Below are 11,836 nucleotides of genomic sequence, written 5' to 3' on the forward strand. Positions count from 1 at the left end.
TGCGCGCCGAGGTCTCGGTGAAGATGATCCGGCAGCTCTGAAGGGGAGGTGACGGGCACCTCCCGCCTCTCTCCAGGCGGGGCTCATCTGGGGCACCAGAGAGACGGATAGGGTGAAGTCGCCGGCTGGCACCGGGCCTGACCCGCACATTGGATGGATTCAGGATGGGGGGTGAGTCAGAGATAGGAATAGTTATACAAACCGATTGTCATCAATTCGGTTCCGCTCCAGATTAAGATTTTTCATAAAGTAGTTGGAAATGACGTGCCGTGACCTCAGCTCCGTTGACAGTTTTAAGTGTGTGCTGTGTTGGTTTTATAATCATTTGTTTAGCGCCTTTTACAATGGCGGGCGCGCGTGTGTATACAGTATATATTTTATAGGTTTGTTTCATGACTCGAAGGGTTTTACTCGCGTTCGGCTGTGCAATGTTTCGCCCCCGAACACCCGTGGTTTTATAAGAAAGAAAATGAGTTGTCATGGTCCCGACAGGAAAAAAAAATACAATTCAAAGGAGATTGTTTACCTCTGAGATCTCCTTCGAGAAGGAATGTGACCCCCCTGGCGGATGATATACTCCAGAAAGAGTCCTGTTACAGAGACGGACGTTTTCTAAAGAGGAGAGTAGATGAAGCAGGTCGCAGGGCGGCCTCTAAGGGTTGTTTGGAGTCTCCAATTGCGTGTTTTCGCAGCATTTATAGAAGACATCATCGTCATGAATGAGTGAATAAGATACTGAAGATGAATAAATAAGGTACTTGGTTACATAAATCATCACTTAAATAATTCCCAGTTTTGCTTCTGGACGTGCTGGACACGTATGAATAATCTCAGAAGAAAACAGAACTGAGTCCTGTAACATCTCGATAATCACTGCTACTCTACATTAGAAACATCAAAAATAATAATAGGATTGATTTACCGCCTGTACTCCAACTGCTGTGCATAGTGATTCCTTTTCTATTTCAGTGGCAACGGCTCCTGCTGCAGTCACTAATACTGCTATACTGTACTGCAACTCGTACTTCTGCTACAGTCACTAATACTGCTATACTATACTGCAACTCGTACTTCTGCTACAGTCCCTAATACTTCTATACAGTACTGCAACTCGTACTTCTGCTACAGTCACTAATACTGCTATACTATACTGCAACTCGTACTTCTGCTACAGTCACTAATACTGCTATACTATACTGCAACTCGTACTTCTGCTACAGTCATTAATACTGCTACACTCCTGCTCCTGCCTTCTCGTACTTCTGCTACAGTCACTAATACTGCTATACTACTGCTCCTTCAGCTCTTACTTTTGGTGCAGTCACTAATAGGGCTATACTTCTGCTCCTGCAACTAACTTTTGCTACAGTCACTAATACTGCTATACTACTGCTCCTGCAGCTCTTACTTTTGCTACAGTCACTAATACTGCTATACTACTGCTCCTGCAGCTCTTACTTTTGCTAAAGTCTTTAATACTGCTGTACTCCTGCTCCTGCAACTCATACTTCTACAGTCATTAATACTGTTATACTACTACTCCTGCAACTCTTACTTCTGCTACAGACACTAATAAAGCTACTGTATATTACTGCTTCTGCTACAGTCATTAATACTGCTCTACTACTACTCTTGCAACTCGTACTTCTGCAACAGACACTAATACAGCTATAAAATTATTAGCTATTAAGCTAAGAATTTATGTATGTGTGTTTGTATATATTAATGTGCATTTTCATACTAAAGGTGTTGGTCTGTCAGGACAGAAGGGATGAAAATGATTTGGATAACTGTCTGGTGGAATCCGAGAGAGTTAGAATACACGAAGCAGTCACCGAAATGCCTCCGCAGAGCTTCTTTATAGATTTGTCGTTTTCATTATGCAGCATATCATATAGGACCAACAATGAGAATGATTAAGTCACTTCAGACACTCTATTATAAAAAGAACAACCCTGTATTCTTTTTGTTACTTTTTCTTTGTTTTACCAGTGTCCATTCCTTTTCTCTCCATGAGGTTTAACTTTTATTTTACTGCATTTCTGGCATTCTCTTTGAATTTCTCAACAGACGGAACTGCCCCTTTGTAATCTTCAGTAAAAGGAATCTTCCGGTCTGACAAGGTGCCGCCTGACATCATACAGTGGCGACGTAATAACAAAACAAGCGCAGCCCTGGGCTCGAGCTCGCAGGAATTCCGACTGTACAGAGGACCGCGCGAGCCTTCACGATCACGTGATTGATCGCGTACTTCGGACACAGGTCAGGAAACCCCAATTTGCGATTAGCAAGAACAATTAACCAAGTCAAGCTTATATTGTTACAACGGAGTATATATCGCCCGTGAAATAAACTGGAACGAGATCACCCCCTGTAACACCCTGTGAAAACTGCATATCGACGCCTGATAAATAAACACGTTTAAGAACCACCTCCCTCTGCACTTCCATGACCTGAGAGTGACATCATGTCTTCTTAATTGAAATTGAATCCAGTATGCGAAACTGACAGAATTTGCAAGTGGACCGTAAAAGACAATATTTGGAGAATTTTCTTAGCAACCCGCGGCGTTAACATCTCATAATGTGGGCGTTTTCAGATGAAATGCTACTCATTTATGACTATTTCTGGTGAGATGATGGATGAAAGTACGGTTTGCGCCGTATCTCGATCTAATCAGTGCGTTTCGCCGGCAGATACCATAGGAGTCACCGTGTGACGTCACTGTTTTAGTAACCTTTATGGAGCGCCCGTGCGCCTGATGACCGAACGGATTTCTCGAACCGGATCCATGACAGCACTCTGGCACTCAAGCCCATAACATGCTGTCCGCGTGTGTCATGCTGGCTCCGGCCGCCCCGGGCCCGGCAGCGCTGTCTGTCAGCAGCCCGGCTGCAAGGCACTGCGACGCGGGCTTCACAGAGGACAGGCGCTCCGCGGGCTTGTCCGCCACTGCGCCTGGTGGAGTCAGGCGCAAGCCCGCGTTAGGAAGATATGGGACAGCTCCGACAAGTGCAAAGCGTTCTTGAAAATCATTACTGACTGTTCCCCGTGAGCTGTTGTTTTACCCATGCCCCTCGATCTGTATCCATATAGGATCTGTATTTAAAAGGGTTGGTTTTGTCTATAGCATCTGTATTTAAAAGAGTGAATATCTATATACTGTAGGATGTGTACTTAAAATGAGGGAATATATACAGCATATAGGATCTGTACTTAAAATGAGTGGGTATGTACAGTATACATACTGTATACAATGTATATGTTTTTAAAGTGAGTGGATATGTATATAGAATCTCTGTTTAAAATGAGAGAATTTGTATATATGATCTGTATTTAAAAGCGAATGGATATGTAGATAGGACCTGTATTTCAATTAGTGGATATCTGAATTTAAAATGAATGGATATGTAGAATAGGATCTGTGTTTAAATGAGTAGATTTGTGAGTTAACGTCCAAAGTGTGAAGGCAGTTTTGTGTCCCCGAAGTCAGCTGAAAATTTAGATCTAATTGTGCTCTGGTTTCCTCCACTGGTCCAAAGACACACTGGCTTCTGGGAAAAGTCATGCTGGTCTGAGAGTGTGTGTGCCTTGTGATGGATTGGCGTCCTGTGCAGGGTATATCCCACCTTGTACCCATTTCACACTGAGCGTGATCTGTAATGCCTTTAATTTGCAATGTACTGTTGTTCCAGCTGGGGCTGTGAAAGACACCCTGTTACACCATGCTCAAGCACAACACCAGGCACAAAACAGAGCAGACTCCAACACAGCATCCACTGGGACAACATTCACATGTCTTCCTGTAATTGCATACTATTTGTATTTTTTTAAAGTCAGAAATGACTAGATGACAACTGCTGAATATTTTATATGTTGACCATGACAAGGACACTAGGGCTGCTGTCATATCATTAAACGCTGAAATTTGATCAGATTGAATAGAAATACATTTTTATGGTACTTAAAGGTTTCGGTCCTGCAAAACTCATTTGTAGGTTGGTGGAAATGACATATTCTTGTCCAGAAGCTACAATTATAACTGTAACAAGTCTGATCGCCGCTTGATGCACAGGGGTAAAAGGCAAGGTCGTCCTTTATTGCCCCCTGCTGTTTGACATTGTCTTAGCTCCCCTGGCAATTAGTGGAGACCTGTATATTGCTGTATTCTAAGAATGTGCTCTTTTATTTTTCTGACTGGACTGTGTATCTTTCTACCCCATCTGTTGAAATGGATCAATGTGTTTGGGAAGTTCTCATGGTACACCATTAATTGAGAAAAGTATATTCATGCGTCTTTCAGCAAATATAAATAGCATTAATGTGGAGAACCTACCATACAGAATTGGACATGATCACGTCACATCTCTAGGTGTAACAGGTTCCGAGCACCCAAGTTAGTATTTAAACCTAACTACTCTGCAATGGTCCCAGTGTTAAAATAAAATGTTTATAGGTGGGAAGCTTGGCCACTCTCTATCACTGGGCTATAGAGATAATTTTCCCTCCTAGATTCTAATGCAGTGGCTGTTTTCGAATTGACCTGTATTCCTCATTTTTCAAGAAGCTAGATTCAATATTTACGGTGGTTGTCTGGACCTGTGAGAATTCAGGAGGTTTAGTTTTTTCTGTCTTATTTGCCTGCAAATGCAGGAGACATGACATGCAGGCAACCTGGTTTTTCCCCAGGACTCTGGTACAGACAAAACACTCCTGTGTGCTGAGACACGGAAGCACAAGCCAGCACTACAGCCTCTCTCCCTGCAACCTGAGTCACCCAATACAATGACAGCTCAGGTGTTATTCTGAGGAACACCCTCAGAATATTAAATCAGATTAAAAAGTGTACAAATAACGCAGAACCTCAGATTGTGCTCCAGGTTGTTACAAACACTCCTTTACATAATAATAATAATAATAATAATAATAATAATAATAATAATAATAACAAATCATTATATAGCGCTTTCCTGGACACTCCACACAAACAATAAAGTGTTTACAAATGTAAGGAAAAAAGGACTAATTACCTTTAAAGATTTGTACATAGATGGAAATTTTCCATTCTTCAACCATTTTAAAGACAAATGTGGTTTCTCACAATCGATCTTTAGTATTTACAAATCATAAACTTACTTAAGCAAAAAGTGCCTCAATTTCAAAATCTCCCCCAGGACAATATGTTCTATGATGTTGTGCAACACTGGATATTGAATATCACACCTCGTTTCCTTTTTCTAGGCACACAAAGGTCTGTTAATCACCTGAAAGATGCTGGGTCTAGGAACACAATAGTGACATTTCTAATGAGGTTTGGGAAGAGAGTTTGAACAATATTCACTGGTGCTCTATTCCTGTTTGACACCAGATCATACAATACAAGGTGACACATCGACTGCATTACTCTAAACTAAACTGAACAAGATATTTCCTTCAGCCCCTCCTGTATGGGACAGGTGCTGATGAGGGTTCCCGATGAGACTCTCACACACCTCTGCTGGCTGTGTCCCCAGGTACAGTATAGAAACTGTGGGAAGAATTATTTCAGTGGTACACAAAAGTGTTTGGGAAGAATCTTCCCCGGATCCTGAACTGGCACTCCTTGGGTGCTCAGAGGCAACTCTTAGACTCTCAGTGGAAAAAGAATCAGCATTAATGTAGAGAATGATTGTGGCCAAAAAGAAATATTCTTAAAGAATGGGAGTCTGTGATTGTACATCAAGGTCCCTTTCCGTAATGTTTTGAGAGAGACTTGAACTTTGTACAGATTCCTGATTGTTTTACACATCCACTCATCCTGTGATTACTTCCAACGCAGATTCTGAGTCTATTCTCATCTCACCAAGAAAACTGTAAAAAAAAGCCGGTCCCTGGCTTCCTTGAATGGGGAAAGGGAGCTAGAAAATGGATGGATAGAAAATACTTTAAAAAGCAAAGATGAAAATGTTTTCATTGCTAAATAAAAAGTTGTTTAGAAAGAAAATACTTTAAAAATCACTAGAAACTCCCTACAAATATAACTAATCCAGTGTCTTCCGAAACCTATCTGAGTTTGAAAAGAAGATGTCACACAATACAACATAGTAAAAAAAGCCAATTTTATTATCAGGCTAGAACTTATTACTACTGTAAATTATAATACGTTTATATTCATATCGCTTAGTTGTAATTTCCACGTAGGAGTGGCACTGAGGATCAACTGATATTTTTTCAAAGAGAGTAACAAGAGAAAGCCACAAATCCGTTTTTGTGTGCACGCTCAGAATAGCGAGGGCAGTGTACATTTTATGCCATTTTCCAATTTGTCGGAGGCAATAAACGTTTAGGTTTCCGCGGAGGGCAGGAAGAAAGAGGTTCGGTTCTGAAAACACGACAGTCCCAGCTCGGTCTCAGTTCTTCTCATGTCCTTGCCGGGGCCCGCTGCCTTGTGCCACACTGTGCCAAAGATCCGTGGAGAAACCAGGAAAAAAAAAATCCACAGTGCTCATTTTAATATGGCGGGACTCTAGATTCGGAGCCTCCAGGCTCTCTCCCCCTCCGTGGGCCCCGGCAGGCGGGGTCACCCCCCCCCCCCGCTCCCTCTCTCCCCCTTATCTGTCTCGGGTGTCGCCAAGCCGGGAGCTTACCAAGGGCCCCAGTGGGGGCTGGGAAACACGAGTCGAATAAGAGCACGAGAAGGGAGACCACTCTGCCCGTTGGATCGTGACTATCTCATGGAGCTGAGGAAAGAAGCCGGGGTATCGACTGCAACCTGCCTGGGGAGCTTGTTCCATTCTCCCACCCCTCTTTGGGTAAAGAAGTGCATGCCTTTTTTCCGGTTTTAAATGCACTTCAACATAGTTTCCCCTTGTGTCCTCTGGTCTACCTTTCACTAAGACGTCCGCTGGGTTGATTGTGTCCTTGAGGAATTTGAATACCTGTGTCGGGCCTCTTCAAGACTCAACTGGGTGAGCTCCTTCAGGCCCGCTGGTGCCTGTGAGCCCCCTGTGTGTGTCTGAAGACAGCACTGATCAGCGCAGGGACATACTGTATGCACTCACGCCCACGCACGCCTACGCACACACATATACACGGCCCAGGCGAGCATTTAAAACACCACTGTTTCCAGGAAATGGTTGAAAAAAGCAGCCATGCTCTGCACAGGTGATAATAACATGAGGAAGGTCACAAACGAGCTGAGGCCCATCTGGCGCGTTTGGTGCCTGTGAGCTTATTAGCGCTCAGAGACAAGCGGAGGTTTTGGGGGATCTGGGGAGGAGAATGAGCCGCACTGGGGACAGGAGAGCAGTCATGGGTGGTGAGGAGGACCGGTGATGGGTTCTTAAGAAAGTAAGCTCATGAATCAGACACAGACAGCACAGGATGCAGTCTGGCCTTTCTTCTCAGATGGAAAAACCCCGCCTTGAGACTATTCCCCGCAGTGGGGTTCAAAATGAAATCCAGGCTCACGGATCACCCTCAGATTCCTCACTCAAGCACAGGGCCGTCTGATGACAAGGTTGCAGCTGTGGCTTTATCTAGCCGATGGGAGGAGACCCCAGACGCCCTGTGTGTGTCCCTGAGGTGTGAGAACAGTGGGCCTGAGTTCTGGGAGAAAGTGTCTGTGTGTGTGTGTGTGTGTGTGTGTGTGTGTGTGTGTGTGTGTGTGTGTGTGTGTGTGTGTGTGTGTGTGTGTGTGTGTGTGTGTGTGTGCGTGCGTGTGTGCATGGGCTTCTCCTGTCTCAAAGGGACCATACAGCCTGTCATGGCATGACCTGGTCACTGGACTTGTACTGGCTCAGGATCTGGGCTCCACACTTCACTGCTATTGAGAACAACTGACCTGACTAAATTTACCCTACAACTCTACAAAAAAAACCCTACTATTATTATTTACTTGAGAGCCTGAATTGGAAGAAGCACTTATAAAATGGATGGATGGACGATTATTATTCTTTTTATTATTATTGGCTACAGAGCTTGGGCTCTGTTTCTCCTTGCTGTCCCTCGCCCCGGTCAGAGACTTGTCCAATGCGTATGGTGTTTTTAGGGCCTGGGAACGATGCATATGGTGTTTTAATAATAATAATAATAATAATAATAATAATAATAATAATAATAATAATAATAATTGCTTACACTTATATAGCGCTTTTCTGGCCACTCCACTCAAAGTGCTTTACAGGTAATGGGGACTCCCCTCCACCACCACCAGTGTGCAGCATCCACCTGGATTTAGGGCCTGGGAACGTGTTGTGTTTCTATGTGTGTCCCAGTGGGTGGGGTGGTGTTGTGTGTATCTCTGTCTCAGTTTGCAGTTTCTATATTTCACAGCTGGAGGACAGTGTGGGTTTCTGGCTCAGTCTGGCCCAGGCTTCGGAGTCAGGCTTCCCCAGCGAGCTGCGTGCATTTGTGTTTCAGGCACAAATCTGGTGCAACAGTAAGTGTCAAGAGCACAGAAACACTCAACAAGCCCGGATTCCCGGTGTCTGCCGCTAGGTCCTCACGGCGTCAGGAATGCAGTCATGCCGATAACAGGAGATCAGTGATGTCTTCATGATTTCGGAGAAGTGTCCTGTGAGCTGCAGAGGCAGTGGGGATTATCTCTGAGCCTGATTCAATCAGACCAGGGATACACAGCCTTTCATGAGGAATGAGTTTTTGTTTTGCAATTGGTCACCACTTATCATCAAAAAAGCCACCACAGTTAATATTTATTTTATTCGTTATTTCTTATGATGTACTGATGTATTTTTTCGAAGAATGCATTTGCCACAACTCTTAAGAAGTAGCTTCTCAGAAATATGATCGGCGTTTCCAGGATCTCTGAGTGGTGGGGGCCATAAGTTGTTATTTCGGATGGAGTTCAGCACAAGTGCACGCAGCCCAAGTGGGCAGGTGCCAGGTGCAGAATCTGGAGTGTTACAGTTAAAACACACTCTTCTGGCTCAGAGGAGTAGACCTGTAGGGGTGTAGGTGTATTTTCCAAGAATTGCATGCTTTTATTGGAGAACACTGTTTGATTGCTTTATTGGGAAGTTTGTGTAGCAGCAGTTCTGCGAATCAGATCATAAAGCTTGTGTCTTAAAGCATGTTCCATCTGTCCTCTTGTCAGGAAACCTGGTGGCTTTTACAATTTGTTTCCCTTTGACGAACAATCCTTTTATCTAGAATCTAAGAAATATGCAAGGCTAACAACCCTGTCCTGTAAAAAGCGAATGTAACAGTAAAGCCAACAGGATGTGGCTGCCCCTACTGTACATGCTGGAAGGCATAACGGGCAAACATTCATAAGGAATATTACAAACGAGAGGAAGTCATTCGGCCTTTCTAGCCCAATTAGAAGTTGGCACGAAGCGTCTTTCAGGACCCTATGCAGACAGCCCAATCCGGAAGGTAGTGAACAGACACGGGGTGGAGAGAGGAATTGGGCTGGTAGACGAACAGGGGGGCGTGACGAAGGTGCTCGGGGTGGGGAGGGGTGGTCCAGACAAACAATTCCGGAGGGTGTTTGTAGGAAAATCCGTGTCGAGGCAAATGTCCAGAGCCGGGTGGTCCATCCTTGACGAAGACTAACAAAGTTAAAAGCTGGAGTGGGATCCGGCGAAGGGGCGGGGGAATAAAAGGGGGTAACGGGGCCAGGCGCTCCCAGCCCCGGACCCAGATGGTCAGGACGCCGTTGCAAAGCCTGTGCCGTCGAGTCAGTCCTGGACTTCCGGGCGTCCATCTTCCATAGCTGAGCCCAGATTGACAGGAACGTCCGGCTCTTATAGAAGCAGGAACCGGAGGCAGGTGCAGGAGATCAGGTCAACGAGGAAGGGCTGGAGCATCGTTAAGAGGAGGGGTTTACGATCGTGACAGAAGTTAGTTGATCTGAGGATCTCATCCAGCTGTTTCTTGAAAAAAGTAATGGCTTCAACCACATGGCTCCTACCACCCTTTGTGTAGAGAAGTGCCTCCTGTTCTCCCTTTCAATGTTTTTTTATTTTGTACTAAATTTCGGTCAACGATACAGCAAGATCATTTGTCATTTGGAGGATCCTGAAACAGATGTGATTTCATGTCACGGTTTTGAATGCGCTCTCCATGTAGCTTCCCCTGGTCTCTGGTTCGTGTTCATTGTCGGTTCAGAAGAAGTGCAGACAGCTGTGGGAGTCTGGAACAAGCTACCCTGCCTTGCTCTCGAAGCCGATACCCCGGCTACGTTCAAGAACCAGCCGGGTGAGATCTGCAGATCAGAACAGAAGGCGCTTCTCTACACAAAGAGGTGCAGGAGGCACATCCTGGTGAGGACCGCGGAATCTCAGAGTGCCCGTTGGCACACGACTGCTCTGCCCTGCCCTGACTCTGGACTGGACAAGGCCAGGGAGACTGAAAATACTCATAGCCTCCCGACAAACCTACCCTTTTCCTTTCATTGCATTGGCAAAACTGTGTTATTTTTTTTTTAATTTGCCAGGTGTAGCAAATCTAATAAAAACAAAACAAGTGCATCATTCCAGGAAACTAGTGATACACCACTCTAAGTTCTCCATAGGATCCTAGAAGTCCTTTCTAGCAGAGACCTCAGAAGTGATGATAAGCTGCCTTTAGTGAGCTGTCTTCACTAGCTTGCTCGCATCGGGTTTGTATTTGCAAGACCAGCAAAAATTCTGGTTTGGAGATATCGATTCTGTTTTATACTAAAAGCAGAAATCCTTTGGCTAATTAACTCTTCACTAGGAATAACAGCACCCAGGAATAAAGCATATTGGAAAGGTTTATTGAGTGTTTTCGTCTACCAGCCCAATTCCTCTCACAATAAATCTGGCTTCACCTGCTTGGCTGAGGAACAGAGGACGAGGAGGCTGGGACCCTCATGCAGAGTGAGGAGTGACCAAGGGGCAGCTGCAGAGGAGGAGATGGGGAGGAGGTGGGATGTAAAAACACATAAGCAAGAGAGAGAAGGGGAAAATGACAGCATTTATAATGTTGTTAGGTGCGGAAAGGGACGTCTGCAGTGATTGTGAAATACTGACAGCTGAGTCTGATTGAACGTGATTCTTGTTGTCCCTCCCGAACTTTCATTCTAGGCGTCATTAGTATTAGAAATACATGATAAGCCGTTTTGAGACCACACAGCTTCCCAGGCTGGTGTCAGTTCTCACACACCACCCTGAGGTTCTCCAGACTGTCTGTTCCAGGGTTCGGGACAGCCTTTTCCCAGTCGCCCTCGCAGTCCTCCATGAAGTCAGGGTCGAACGGGGATATTTTGTTCTTTTTCCAGCTGCAGTGGGTGCCCTGCCCTGTTACACTTTCCTGTGTTATTCAGAGCTGCCAAAACTCCTCCAGAGAAACTGGCCCCACAGAGAAAAAGGGAAAAAAGGGTGGGGGGGTGAGTTTTATTTTAGCATCAGAATCATCATCCTTACCATCAGGCGGTGCAATGGCTAAGGGTTCGAGTCTCAGGTCACTGCTGCTGTGCCCTTGATCCAGGTACATTACCCAGAATGCACCAGCAAAACATGGATGGCCTGGTTGACCAGCAAACTCTGGGCGGCGGATAGGCTGGTTTGGTTGTGACAGGTGAGCTGCAGTTGAGCCTGTGAATCACCCTTCTATAATGAAAAGGACAGTTAGGTCAGTAACGTTTCTATGGCTATTGACGCTGAGACCCATGTCTTTAAGACCCAAGAGTTTTGCCGTTTGTGTTCAAAAGGGGCTGGTGGTGGGGTGACCACCACCAAAAGGGTGTGATGGTGGTGGTGGTGATGATAATGATGGTGGTGGTGAGGATGGCAGTGATAATGATGGTGAGGATGGCAGTGATAATGATGGTGATGATGGCGGTGACAATGTTAGTGGTGGTGACGATGAT

General features: G+C 45.1%; 1 long non-coding RNA gene across 1 annotated transcript; it reads left to right on the forward strand.

Annotated features, from left to right (window-relative positions):
- Nucleotides 1–32: 32 nt before the first annotated feature.
- Nucleotides 33–3,932, forward strand: LOC148674444 (uncharacterized). Its single transcript, XR_015935309.1, has 3 exons — nt 33–171; nt 2,071–2,262; nt 2,697–3,932. It is a non-coding gene; the product is annotated as an uncharacterized LOC148674444 (long non-coding RNA).
- The last annotated feature ends 7,904 nt before the right edge of the window (nt 3,933–11,836 follow it).

Source organism: Lepisosteus platostomus, chromosome 3 (genome assembly GCF_059453375.1).
Source record: "Lepisosteus platostomus isolate fLepPlt1 chromosome 3, fLepPlt1.hap1, whole genome shotgun sequence".
Taxonomy (NCBI): domain Eukaryota; kingdom Metazoa; phylum Chordata; class Actinopteri; order Semionotiformes; family Lepisosteidae; genus Lepisosteus; species Lepisosteus platostomus.